Genomic DNA, 13,619 nt, shown 5'->3' with positions numbered 1-13,619 from the left:
CCGGGGGGTGGGGGGTGGGGGGGGTGGGGCAGCAGCGGAGGGAACAGGGAAGCCCAGGGGCCCTGCGCCCAGGGAGAAGTCACCCTGCCCCGCGCTGTGGGAAAGCTCGGTGAGGTGGTCCAGGCACCAGCCATCTTTGCCAGAGCACTTTCGCGGCCGGGGTTGGGGACAGGAGCTTGACGACTTTTGGTTGAAGGCCACACAGAAATACAACAGCATTTTAACGCATTGTATTAAAATGTGTTCGGAGGCACGGCGAGCCTTCGCCCTGGCCGCCCGGAACCTCCTTCCCCCGCCGGAAGCTTTGCTCCGTTCCTCCGTTTGGGACATGTTTCTTTACCCCCCCATTTTGGCTGCCTCCCTGTTTTCGTCCCTGTGTGTGAAGCAGAGCTGCCACGTCTCCTGGTCTCAATAGAGCGGCTCTATGTAGTAGGTGTCCTGTGGGGCTCGGTGGCACAGACTCCCTGGGCACATGAGCCAGGTGCTTCGGGTGTGGCCCTGTGTGGGTCGTGTGTGCTCCTGTTGTCGCTGAGTCTTGGCTGCTGTTTGCACATCGATGGGAGATGTCGACCCTCAGGTGGACTGGTGGTGAGGACCGGCGTGACCACAGCGCAGGAGCAGTTGTGCAGGGGCTGACCCTACAGAGCAGGATTCACTTTAGGGAGCCTCTGGTGACTGTCCAGTCTGCCCTGTGGCTGTGTAGTTTGTGGAGGTGGTTAGGTGGTGCTCTGGTGTGGTCAGAAGCTGGCTACCAGGTGTGCGCATCCTGGGGCCTCTTGGGATGAACTGTTTTAGGTCAAGGCCAGCTGCTGCCTGTGCCCTGCCTGGGGCCACTTGGTATAAGCTACAGAGTGATCTGCAGAGGGTTGCCACTTGTGCTGGGTTTGGAGGCACCTGGGAGAGGCCAAGCCACGAACCGACACCGGCTGCCGCTAGTGCCGGGCTCGCGGCTGCTCAGCAAGGGGTATGGAGCACCCTGAGGCCAGATACTTCTTGTGTGGGGTTTGTGGACCTCTGAGAGATTTTCGGAAGGCCTGCGTCATGAGCCAGGACGGGTCGTTTGCGTGGGGAAGCCATGGAAGTGGCTTGGGCGGCCGCATGTCGGGAGGGGTAGGATCTCAGGGAATCACCTGGGAGGGGCCAACGGCGTCAGGCAGGTTTGTGGATACTCAATGTGGCACTGCCTGTGCACGCATTCTGGGCGTGGTGAGTGCCCAACAAAGGGACAGTGGCTTCTGCCAGCACTTCTGCTCAGGAGAAAGCTGCCCCTCCATCCCTCGCCCTGAAGCCAGACAACTCAGTCCCCCTCTGTGTGTCCCTGGTGCCTTTCCAGCTGAAGCCGCAGCGCAGGAGCTCAGAGCGAGCGAGCCTGTCAGTGGTAGGTCGGCGCACAGGCCTTTCAAGAGGAAAGTCTGTGACTCGCGCTGTCCTCCGTGTCACTCAGCCACCATCCGTGCTGGTTTTCACAGCTAGAGGTGGTGGGGACTTCCCATCCCTGCACTGGGGCCCTGGGCCGGGGAGCCCGGTGTGGAGACAGGACCTCTCACTCCTCCGGGGGTACTTCTGCTGCCAAGACATCCCTCCTGATTTTTAATGGCCGCACGTAGGGGACTAGCCTGTCCTGTGTCTCCGCCTTCCTTCCAGTCTTTACATGGCTTCTTCTGTGTGTCCGTAGTTGTAGGACTCTGTTCAGCTAGACTTAAGGTGGTTCTCAACGATGGCTGTTCTCTAGTTTGGTTGTAATTTCGACGCCGTGAGAGGGGGTGAGCACAGCGTTTACCTACTCCGACATCTTGACCGGAAGCCAATCCCAATATTTTTGAGAAACGTGTGGAAAGGAAGAGCCAATGTTACTCCTTTGACTTTCTTGTACCCTGAGACGGCATGTTTGCTCAGACCCCTCTGGCTGAACGATCTGTCTTGATGAATGTCAGCTGGAGGAGAAACCCTCCCTCGCTTCTTTTTTCGAGAACCATCACTGGTGCACAAAGCAATGATCAGCTAAGGCCCATGGAGAGGCACAAAGAAATTTAATCGCCTTCTAAGGAAATAGTCTACTTGTTAATTTTAATAATAAAATATGATAACCTCTAAACTGTAAACGCAGCACACATCAAAATCATTTAATAGAAACATTCACCATTACATGTCTAGTCAAGTGAGGAAAAGAACTAGAAATGGAAACTGCCAGAAAAAAAGAAAAGGGAGAGAAAGGCTGAGAGTGGCACATCGGGACATTGAACGGGGGCCGGAGGTGGAGAAGAACCACATGGGGGGAACCGAGAAAGACGAAGATGCTGGGAAAGTAAAAAAGAGCAAGGAAGGTGCCCAGACTGACGGGGCCGGGTCTCACGTGCAGACGGAAGTGCGCGGCGTACAGTGCACACCCAGAGGCCCAGGGACAGACACACCAGAGACACATGCAAAGTGGTCATGGGAAAGACGAGAGAGCCACTCCCCAAACAGGAAGAGGGGCAGTTTACCACATGGTCAAGAAAACCACAGGGACTCAGAATCGATTTTGTGTGTGGCCTTAAGCCACAGCCTCTGGCTGTGGTCATTAGGGTTACGTAGCCCGTCGACATACAAGAGCTTCCTGGAAATTTGATTCTATCTGCTGGTGTGACTTGCGAACGCCCCACCTTGTTATCTCACGCCAGGAAGCATGTAGACACCTCCGAACTTGTAAACACTTAAAGTTTCAGAAGAAGAGTGTCGGTGCTGTGTCATGAGAAAATTGTTGGCCGGGGAGGAAGGAGGCTCAGGGTTCGGTTTCCCCCCGACGGGTGCTGGCCGTCAGCCGCTGCTCATCCCCCAAGCTGTTTCCTCATCTGTAAGGGGGGTGACGGGCCACGTGGCGCCGACTCTTTCCATCTCTAGTGTTCTGTAGCTCCGAGTGCTGACCTCTGGTGGAAACTTCTAGACGTTGCATGATGCAGTGGCTGTCGGCCACTGCAAACTTCCAGAGCCCAGGGAATTTTCTAGCAGAGCTAGCAAATGAGTGGCTCTGAGATTCGAAGTTAATTATAAAAACCGAACTGGCGCTTTCACTCACGTGCAAGCTGGTCAGAACCTACCGGGAAGATCGAGGGTGGCCCCAAAGAGACGCACGAGTCCTGAGAAGGGAAGGGGCCGTTCGGGACTGGGTTTCCGTCCGCGCCGTCCCTTTGGAGACAGGGGCGGTGGGGAGACACCGCCAAGGTCTGCGCAGAGTCCAGAACTGCAACTGGAGGCTCGGTCCTCGTCCCCCTCACCAACTTTTGTTGTCAGTGTTGTTGTCGCTTAAACAATTTTTGTTTGCAAATACAGACGCCATCTATAATACATCCCTGCTGTTAAGAAAGTGAAGCATTTGGCAGTAAAGGCGAGCGTGACATTGCATGACTTCTCCCCCCACCCCCATCTTCACACCCCTCCTCAGGGATAGCCACCGAGAAGTGTGTCGTGTCCTTCTAGAACCTTCCCCACACGCCCACATTCACGTAAACACATACCTACCTATACATATGTGTATTTTGTTCTTTTTTGTTGTTATTGTTTCCATATTACATGATTTTTCTGCAACTTGATTTCTTAAAAATCACTCCACATACACAGAGGCACACAAACACACAGACCGCTCAACGTTTTTCAGTTTTTATTTTAATTGGAGAAAATACTTAACTGCTAAAAATATTTTTGAGGACTATGTGGAAAGGAAGAGCCAGTGTAACTTTTTTGACTTCCTCGAACCCCCAGAAGACTCAGGTCACTGTCCGCACCGAAGAGGGGCCTTCTCCCGTGCAGAGGGCGCCCGGCCACAGACACTGCTCCCCCTTCATTGCTAACGGAACGCCACCCTGCTCCCTTACGGTGGCCGTGAGCTTTAGAGAGGGCTGGGCATTTCCCAGCCCAGGAGGTAAATTTCGGTCAAAGTCAGCCGTTTTCAAATTTGAGCTGTGCCAGAATCAACCAGAAGGCTTGTTGAATGCACCTGGTGGGTGGGCCTCACAGTTTCTGATTCCGGTGGGGCTGGAGAGTCTGCAAATGTCCAGGTGATGCTGGTGCTGCTGGTCTAGGACCACACCTGAGAGCCAGTTCTCTTGCGTGATCGACTTAGGACAGAACACGTGACACAGTTTTGGCCGATGAATCTTCAGGGGCACATGAAGTAATGAGTTCTCTGCCAGTCTGGGGGCACGGTGATGGGTACGGCTGTGATGCTGGGAGCGGCCGCATCTTGCTTCTATGAGGGAAGCGGCTGACATACCGACGATGGCAAAGCAAAGAGAGGGAAGGCCTGGGCTCCCAGTGGCATTATGGAGCTATTGATTAACCAACCCCAGGACTGCCCTATCTTCAGACAGCTTGACATGTGAGATCGATAAACTATTTCTTCTTGTTTAAGCCAAGAAGAGTGGAATTTTCTGGCACTTGCTGCAGAAAGGCACCTAACTGATACGCACCCCTCTCTCACAGCCCGGGGGGACTCCAGCTGCCGTGGCTGCGGAACGATTTACCTAAAGCCAGATGTTGGGTGTTTTCAGGTTCATTTTCATTTCCATTATTTTCAATAGCACTGCAAAGGGAAACAGTATTTTCTTAAAAATGTATTTTGGCATATTTCCAAAGGCCATTTTCCCAGAAGTGAAATTACAATGTCATAGGTATGTACATTTCTAAGCTTTTGCTAGTATTTTCACATTTCTTTCCAAAAGAATTGTTTGGCTTTACACTCCATTCAGACGTTTATGAGAATCCATTTAATGGCATTTTCTTTGTTAATCTTAGGTAGAACGCAGTAGCTGAGAAATGGGGTCTCCCATTTTATTTGCATTTCTTTGATTATTAGTGTGTCAGGTCATTTCTCAGGTATTTATTTACTAGTTGCGTTTCCTCTTTCCTATTTCTGTTAGGTGAAAAGCATAGTGTCTGCACACTTAGACGGTTAATGTTTGTTTAAACAAATGTTTTTGCATGTCTTTGTGGATTTCCTGGCTCTTGCCTACTATCAGGACTCTATGCTTTCCTCATTAATTCCTTGTATAATGAAAATATGTCTTTTGGGGGAGGGTGTAATTTTTTTAAAGCTTTTTTTTTCTAGTTTGCAGTTGGTAGTTTATTTTGCTCTGAATTTTGTTTTGTATTATTCAGAAATTTAAAAGTTTTATGAGGATTTTTTCCCCCCTAACCTTAGAAATCTTTCTTCCTTCAGAGGACTTAACGAATACTGAGTTCCGTTACGTTCCAGGGTTTCTACAGCCGGATTCTGGCGGCCCGCTCTGTGGTTCTCCCGAAGTGTGTTTGCACGCCCTGGGAGGGGTGGGCTGCCTAACAGCTTGCCTTATAAGAGGAGCTTATCAACACCTCCAAGTCCCTGCCTCTTGGCTCCCTACTTTAAAAAACAAACAAACAAACAAACAAACAAACAAACAAAAAACTGTGGTAAAACCACATGGCATGTAATTTATCATCTTGACCATTTATAAGTGTACAGTTCGTGGCGCTGCCTAGTCACATTGCCGTGCGGCAGACCCCGAGAAGCTTTTTACGTTGCAAAACCGAAACTGTGCCCCTAAACACAAAGTCCCCTTCTCCCGTCTGGCAGCCACCTTTGTAGGTTCTGTCTCTATGGCTTCGACTACTTTGGATACTTCCTGTGAGTGGAATCACAGTATTCGTCCTCTGTGACAGGCTTATTCTGCTTAGGATAAGTCCTCGAGGTGCGTCCATGTGTAGCGTGTGGGAGGATGGCCCTCTTTTTTAACGCCGCATGGTATTGCAGTGCAGGCATAAGTCACATTTTCTTCATTCGTCTGTTGGTGGACGTGTGGGGCGTTTCCACATCTTGGCTGCTGTGATGCTGCTGCATGGCGTGAGTTTAGCTGTCTCTTTGAAATTCTGCACTGAATTCTTTTGCTAAGGCGACAGTGGTGGGGTCGAAATATTTAGCAAGGGAAACCGGCCAGGTCGGATGCGGGGTATGACAGGGAGGGAGGCAGCCGTGGGGACGCCCAGCCCTCTGGCTCAGGAACCCGAGGCTGCCAGTGTGAAGTTAGCTGGGAGACACGACAAGCTCAGGTCCGGCCGTTCTGAGTGTGAGCGGCCCATGGGACCGGCCAGTGCAGTGATCAGGGCCAGCGGGACCTCTGGAGAGAGCGGTCTGGGCTAGAACTGGAGACGCCGCCCGCAGCTGACTTGTGCTTCAGAAAACCACCGGGCAGCCCCAGCCGTGAGGCCCGTTTGCTGAGGCCTTCGGCCGGCACTACTGCCAGGGTCAGGAACGCCATTTGGAATCCCTTAGAAGCGCATTCGTAACTCTCCGAAAGTCCGCCTCCCCAGAAAGCAGCGGCTTCCGGCAGCTCGCGGCACCTGAGCCTGAGGACCGGGCTCCCGCCTCCTGAAGCGCACCTGTGGGTGCGAGGAGCCCCACGTAGTGCCCGGTGCAGGGGCGCAGCAGGCGGAGTTGCAGACCCGGGAGCCTGGGATCGAAGGCGAGGGTTCCCCGCAGCTCGAATCCCACCCGCCGCCGAGGGCCGGAAGCCGGAGGGCGGGCGGAGCCGCCTCCCCCGCCGCCGCCGCTGTCCGAAGTCCGGGTCGCTCGAGCAGAAAGCCGGCGCGTGGCCGAGAGCAGCGGCAGTCGGCTCCCCCGCGCTGCGGGCCGGCCCCGCGCCCCGCGGCTTCCCGCGCGCTCCGCCGCAGAGTCCGTGGTCCTGAGAAGCGGCCTCCGCCGGGCGGACCGGCCGCGCACCGCCCGCTCTGCTCAGCAGAGGGCGGTGCAGAGCAGCACGCGGCCTGCGCGGCCAGCCCCGGAGGACACGTCGGCTGCGACGTGATCCCCAGGAGGTGACACGTTGCGCTCCACGTGCTCACGCAGGGCAGAGGGCCCCGTGGGGCGGGCGGTCCCCAGAGCGCATGCAGCGCCTAGACGCCTCCTGCGGCCGCCGGCGGAGCGGGGGTCCCAGTCTCAGCGGGCGCGGGCGCGGGCCTTGCTCGGTACCGGTGCGGCGGAGGGGCGGTGGGTTCGGCAGCCACCGGGAGGGTTTAGCTGTCGTCTCGAACGGCGATGGGAAGTCGCAGAGGGACTGAGCGGGGCAGTGACCCGGTCTGCTGGGCGATTTGGGGTCTTGGTTTTGGTTTTGGTTGAGGCATATTTGGTGTTGCCAACGCTTTTAGTTTCGGCTAAGCAGGTAGGTGCTTCAAGGGAGGAAAACTTCCCTCTCCCCTGGCAGGTTCTGGGGCTGGTCTAATTATTAAATTGACGCAGACAGATGAAGGGGAGAGAAAGAAACGTAGCTCCGAACGTGCATGGTCAGGTACGGGAGTCCCATGGAGGTCGGAGACTCGAGGTGACCAGAGAAGGGAGCCCTCATGCCTTCGAGACAAGGACACAGTGAATTCGAGAAGAGCTGAGGAGGCGGAGAGGTCTGGGCCGAGGGCAACTGATGGTGCCGAGTAAACACGGTTTGTTCACGCGGCTTCTCGGCTCCAGGCCCCGCCTGTGTTCGCGGGGCGTCTCCCTTCCTCGGAGCTCGGGGAGGGCACCCTTCACCTGGGACATTTCCTCCTGAGCTCAGGGGGGGAGGGCGAGGCGGGAGGTCGGAGTGACCTTCCCGCTTCTGCCGTTCTTTCTGACTCCTGCGGCTTGAAATACTCCACACGCCAAGGGACCATATTCTGGGACGGTGTGTCCTGAACACCTTCAGCGCCTCGTGGTGTCTCATTGTTTTTAATTTGCGTTTTCTCGGAAAGTAATGATGTTGAGTACCCTTTCATGTGCTTCTCTGGCCATTTAGAGACCCTCTTTTGTCAAGTGTCTGTGTGAGTATTTTGGGCACTTTCTGAATGGGTTGTCTGTCTTCTTGTCTTGATTTGTTGGAGTTCTTTATTCTAGCTATGAATCCTTTGTCGGCTTCCCCTCTCCCCCAGATTTCTTTGGCTATTTTGTTATTTGTCTACTTGTTCTTTTTCTGGTTCCTCAAAGTATGAAGTCAGGATGTATATTTGAGATGTTTCTTAAATTTTTTAATATATGCGTTTATTGCTATAGACTTTTTCTCAGAACTGCTTTTGCTGCATCATATGATGTATTTCCATTTTCATTGGTTTCGAGACAGTTTTTTATTTTCCTTTGGCCCCACTGGTTGTTCAGAAGCGTGTTGTGTAGTCTCCACACATTTGCAGATTTTCTGGCTTTCCTCAGTTGTCGATTTCTAGTTTAATACCATTGTGGTCAGAAAAGACAGTTTGTATGATTTCTATCTCCTTAAATTTTCTGAGGCTTGTTCTGTGCCCTGTCATGTGGTCTCTCCTGGAGGATGCTCTGAGGGCATACACTGGAGAAGAATGTGTATTCTGCTACTATTGGGCGAAATGTCCTGTGTTTGCTAAGGCCATTTGTTCCAGAGTACGGCTCCATCCCAAGGTTACGTCGTCGGTTTTCTGTCTGGATGGCCTGTCCACGCTGACGGTGGGGCATTGAAGTTCACTACAACAGGGTGTTATTGTCTATTTCTCCTTTCGATCTGTTGATATTTGCTTCATATATTTCAGTGCTCTGATGTTGAGCGTGTGTCTCTATTTATAGTTGTTATATTTTCTTCATGTCGGACCCTTTTATTGTCATATAATAACCTTTATGTGTTGTTACCATTTTTGGCTTGAAGTGTTTGTCTTTCTGACACAGGGATGGCTACACTCACGCTCCTTTGGTTTCCATTTGCCTGGAATATTCCCTTCCACCCCTTTGCTGGGAGCTTGCATGTGTCTTTAGAGCTGGAACGAGTCTCCCGTAGGCAGCATATATTTGGGTCTTGTTTTTTGAACCATCCAGACATTCTGTGCCTTTTGATTGGCGAGTTCCATCCATTTACATTTAGAGTGATTGTTGGCCCGTCATTTTCTCATTTGCCTTTTCCCTCCTGTCTCTGTCTAGAAATAGTGTGTTTTAAACGTGCTCATCAGAAGTGACTAAGAGTTGGCGCCAATTAGGACTAGGCGCCTGCGTGGGCTGGAGCCGGGCCGTGGTGCTGGCCTCTTCCACTTGTCCTCCTCGCCACTAGCTGAGTTTGGAACCTCTCCTGGGCTAAGCTTTCACCACCTGTGATACTGGTGTTCGTTTTCCCAGAGGCTGTGTTGTCTGGGATAGAAACACGGCTTTAATTCTGTGGCTGTGCTAACCTGTCACGGCGCAGGCTCGCCTCTCTCAGCCCCCCGTCTCCGCTCACACTGGTGTTCAGACCCCCGTGCTGCCCGCTGCCGACGTGTCTGCAGGCAAAGTCCTTTCGGTTTAATGCTCTACAATCAACGTTCATTTTTTCTAACACACTTTTTCTCGAGTTTCGATCCCAGTCACACATGCGAAGCTCCTTCCTGCTCTGCTGATACAGGCGAACGGGCTGTGTCTGTGCCGCGGGGCCCGTCCTCGCTGTCACAGTGAGCGTCCCTCAGGCCGGAGGCTTCTGTCTGCTCACCCGCCGCGTGTCTTCAGGAGCGTCGAGGCAGCGTAGGCTCAGCGCGCTGGGTGTTGCCGAGCCATGCAGTGCTTGGTTATCCCCATCCCTGGGCAAGTTCTCCCTCGCTCAGCGTTCGGTGCCATCGCCAGGCTCACTGTCACCCTCCCCGGCGGTTCCGGAAGAACTGGCTTCACTTTTGCAATTCTGCCAGGGCCCCAGTTTACTCCAGCCTGCCCACCCGCTCTGCGTCTTTCCAGGGCCACCAACTCCCGGGGCCTCCACTGAGATCAGGGCCTCGGAAGAGGACAGATGCTGAGCTGGGGACTCCCAGCATCTTCTTGTGCAAACTAAATTTTCCCAGTTTCCCAACTGACAGACGGAGGCCCTGAAGACTCTTCCACGAAGCTCCGCAGCCAGCGACACCATGACCTTTCGTCATCCCCGCTGAGCTCACCTGCTGCAGCCAGGGGTCTCCCCTATGCGTGGCCCCGTCCTCTCGGGGTCTGCTCTTCCCTGGCAACCCGCCCGTTAGGAGGGATGAGCAGTGGGCACTCGGTGCTGATGGAGTCTGGGAGCCCCGAACCGTTACCTGTTGCTGACCCCTCACCCGCCGCACTCCTGCTCTGGAGACCTGGCGGATACCCCGTCTCTCCAGGGAAGGCGTAGCTCTCTCTCCCTGGCACAGCACCTGTTTAGGGTGGTGCTGGCGGTGGCCAGTCTCTTTGTCCCCACCTCTCGCTGTGCTGCCCTAGGGAGCAGCATGCCCGGGGCTGACCTGGGATCGTGACAGGACCCTGCCCATGACAGGTCGTGGGAGATGGGCCCCCTCAGCCTGGTAATTATCACCAAAGAGGAAGCAGTGTCTGGAGCCTGAACGGGCGTGAACTGGAGACGCGTCAATGAGCAGGAGGCCTGGCGACAGCTAGAAGAACCCCGAAGAGCATCCGGTTATCGGCAAAAGAAGAGACGCGCGGATTGGGGCGGGGGCAGAATTGAAAATAGCAGAGGAATTAGAGAGGAGACAGTCTCTTCGGCAAACGGTGCTGGAACGACCAGACGCCCACACGCAAAAACGAATAACAATAAAACGAATCTAGACGCCGGCCTTCTACTCGCCACAAAATTAACCCAGTGGACGTTCCTGGCTGGCCTGCGGAAGCTGCCGGTAGCCCTGGCGGCCGCCCACAGCCAGCGCCCCCGTAGCTCAGTCGTCCGTCCCCCCGGCTTCCCCGCTGTGGCTTCCTTTGCTCTCAGACTTCCTTTCCTTCGGGGTCAGCAGCTGGCTGTGGGTTGCCTAGGTGGCTCGTCTCTTGAAGAAGTGGCTGGAGGGAGGAAACCCTAGAGAGGACCAATAAAACAATCACAGGGTGGTCAGGGGGCTAAGAAGAAGAGGAACAGGACCCGACCGAGCAGGAAATGGAAATGGATCTGGTGGCCGGGGTCTGAGTGTCAGAGCCACAGCCGCCAGAGTTTACAGCGTTGATCCGGCTTCTCATAGCAAGAAGGCCGGCAACACTGTCCCCTAGGACCAGACCCTCCTAGTCTTCAAGGAGGACAACGGTGGAGACCAAGTTTAGGAGCCAGGTTCTGTGTTAAGCATTGTTAAAAACCAGACGACAGCCCCAAAATGGAGTCACTTGTGCTGGGCCCCACGTCACCGAACCAACTCAGTGACAGCTCTGCTTTCCGGGAGGTGGGATCTGACACCAGCCAGTCAGGGCGTCCTGATCGGCACTAGGGAGGTAGCTGCCTGATAGACCCCCGCCGTCCCCTAAAGAGAGGTGACATTTGGCCCAGCGCCACTTCCTGTCCCGCCGCCTCTGCCTGTGAACGGCCTCCATTCGCAGGGCTCCCTGGGGCTCTGCCCTGCCTGCCGCATCGGACGCTGCCCGACCCACGAACGCCGCCCACGGCCAGTGAAGTCTTTGAAATGGACCCGGTTCATTTCGTTTTCACCGTTCAGTCTCCGCAGCGACATTGTAAAGGGGGCGCTGGTGTGAGCCCCACTCCGAGCGAGGCGGCCGAGCTTAGGGGGGCAGAACGAAGTGCCCGGTGACGGACGATGCGGGTGACGGTCGGCGCGGGGGTGATGGATGATGGCTGGATGATGGCAGGTGATGCGGGGGTGATAGATGTCGCGGCCAGCGGGAGGCGAGGCCTCAGACCCGGCTCTCCCAGACCCCGCCTCTCACTCACTGCGCTCCTCTGATTTTCGAATTATTGATCTTTCCTGTTTCCTGACATATCCATTTTAAATCAAGCCGCCCCTTTCGAAGAATTCGCATTTCATTGGCAGCTTTCGATTTCCAATGAATAACGTGCGGCCATTTCCTCTGAGAAACGTGGCCTCGTGGTCTGTTCCACTTTTGCCCTTTCTTTGGTGTTTCCCCGGCGGCGGCGGTGGCGGTGGCGGTGGTGGCGGCGGCGGTGGCGGCGGTGGGAGACCCCTCTTTCTGTTTTGGTTTGCACGGGGCGGGCTGGGAGGACAACTTTCCCTCTGCCCTTCTGTGGTCTTGGCTGAGATACCCCTTCCCCAACAACAACACACAATTTTCATAGTGTGTAAAGGTCCTGTGTCCATGGGAGTGCCCAGAAAACCGAGTGGCCCACCTTGAACACTGTCTTCCGCTAGAGGCAAAAGGAAGGGTTTCTCCTGCGGGCGGCAGGGAGTCGAGGCGCAGCTTGGGGAGGTTGTCAGGAAAGCACCGTGAGCGTGAGCGTGTTCAGGTGGAATCTGCGCCTTCTCCATGGATGAGCGTTTGTTCTGACGCTCTTCTCGCTCCGCTACACAGAGGGGCGGCCCTTACCGTGGAGACTTCCCTCGTTAAGGTAAGTGACCCTCACGAATCGGGAGCTGCTACTTGGTTTTCAGGGCTTCTCCTGTGTCTGCTGTTTCTTAAAAATAATCAGCTCAAAATAATCCTTATGCCAAAGAGGAACATTTTGGGGTGGCGTAGTCTGTTCCCTTCGCAGCCAGTCACAAGCCGCCAGCTAGGCTTTTCCGATTAACACGAGTGCGGAAGCTACAGCGGGTGAAGCTACAGCGGATGAAGCTACAGCGGATGAAGCTACAGCGGATGAAGCGGTTTGTTTCCTGGCTGAGCCCCGCCTTTTCTCTCTCCGCGCAGGTGTCCGCTGCCGATTTGGTGCTGCTTTGCTGGAGTTAAATTTGCTCAAATAAACTCTTAAAAATTGTAACATACCTCAGTTTACCTTTTGAGTTTCTCAGTGTGCACACGAGGAGGGTGTCATTTGCCTTCAAGACTGTCGTAAAGATTAGAGATAAGTATGTAGAGTGCCTCCTGCCAGAGAGCATCCAAACGATCAGTTTTGGTCTCTTAGTGTGTTGACGGTATATAGCTCTCTGCTTCAAATGATAAAACCAGACAATTGAGGAACAAATTCGATGTCCTTTATCCAAAGGAAAGCAGTCTGTGGGCTAGGGGCGGGGCACTCTCCAGAGGGATTTGGGGCGAGAATGAGTTGCACAGCAAGTTAGAGAGGTGGCTGAGCTGGGAGGTGGGGTTCCCAAGGCCAGCAGGTCCCACTCTGTAGGATGAGGTGAGCCCGACGAGGCTGGGCCCGGAGACTGAGATGGGCCCTCGACAGTGGTCTCCTGCAAGTGCATGCTGACTTCACCTAGGTTTGTGACATGGGCCTGGCCTCTGGGCCGAGTTGATTTTGTGGTCTCGATTTACTGTATGAATTAACTTTATCGATCACCCCGCTTTGATCACACAAAGCCACAGTCCCAGGACTCAAAGCACCTTAGGTCGAATAGATCCAAGAAAGACCTGGCTGAAAAAGACCCATCTTAAGCCAAGTGGCTTGTTCGGTGACCTTGTGTAGCCGAGTGTCAGCTTCCTCAGAAGTGCTAATCCCAGGGCAGCGGGCGCTGTGGCCGAGCGCAGACACATCCTGGCTCGGCCAGAGATAAACGAGGGCTGTCCTGTCACAAGAACAACTTTGTCTAGAGAGTCTGGGGACTTTTTGAGGCAGCCGTCGCCTTACTTACTGCTGGCCAGGGGAGTAGGGACCCACCAGGGGAAGTGAACAGTGAGTCATGAATGTCTCCTGGTGATTCCCGTTGGAGCCTGAAATGTAGGTCGACAGGCGAGGCCTTGGTTCGGTGTGGACATCGGAGCCGTGGACAGTTAGCCGGCATTCCAGGCACGAGGGACACCA

At 54.4% G+C, this 13,619-nt stretch overlaps 1 protein-coding gene across 4 annotated transcripts in view; it reads left to right on the top strand.

The window, feature by feature from the left end:
- The window catches only part of LOC120584192 (low affinity immunoglobulin gamma Fc region receptor II-like), a 57,831-nt gene that overhangs the window by 31,856 nt on the left and 12,356 nt on the right, over positions 1 to 13,619 (top strand). The gene's annotated exons all lie outside the window — the stretch shown is intronic.

The sequence above is a fragment of the Pteropus medius genome, unplaced genomic scaffold (genome assembly GCF_902729225.1).
Source record: "Pteropus medius unplaced genomic scaffold, Ma_sr-lr_union100, whole genome shotgun sequence".
Classification (NCBI taxonomy): domain Eukaryota; kingdom Metazoa; phylum Chordata; class Mammalia; order Chiroptera; family Pteropodidae; genus Pteropus; species Pteropus medius.
The sequence above is the reverse complement of the archived record's forward strand: the minus strand, read 5'-3'. Positions and strand labels throughout refer to the sequence as shown.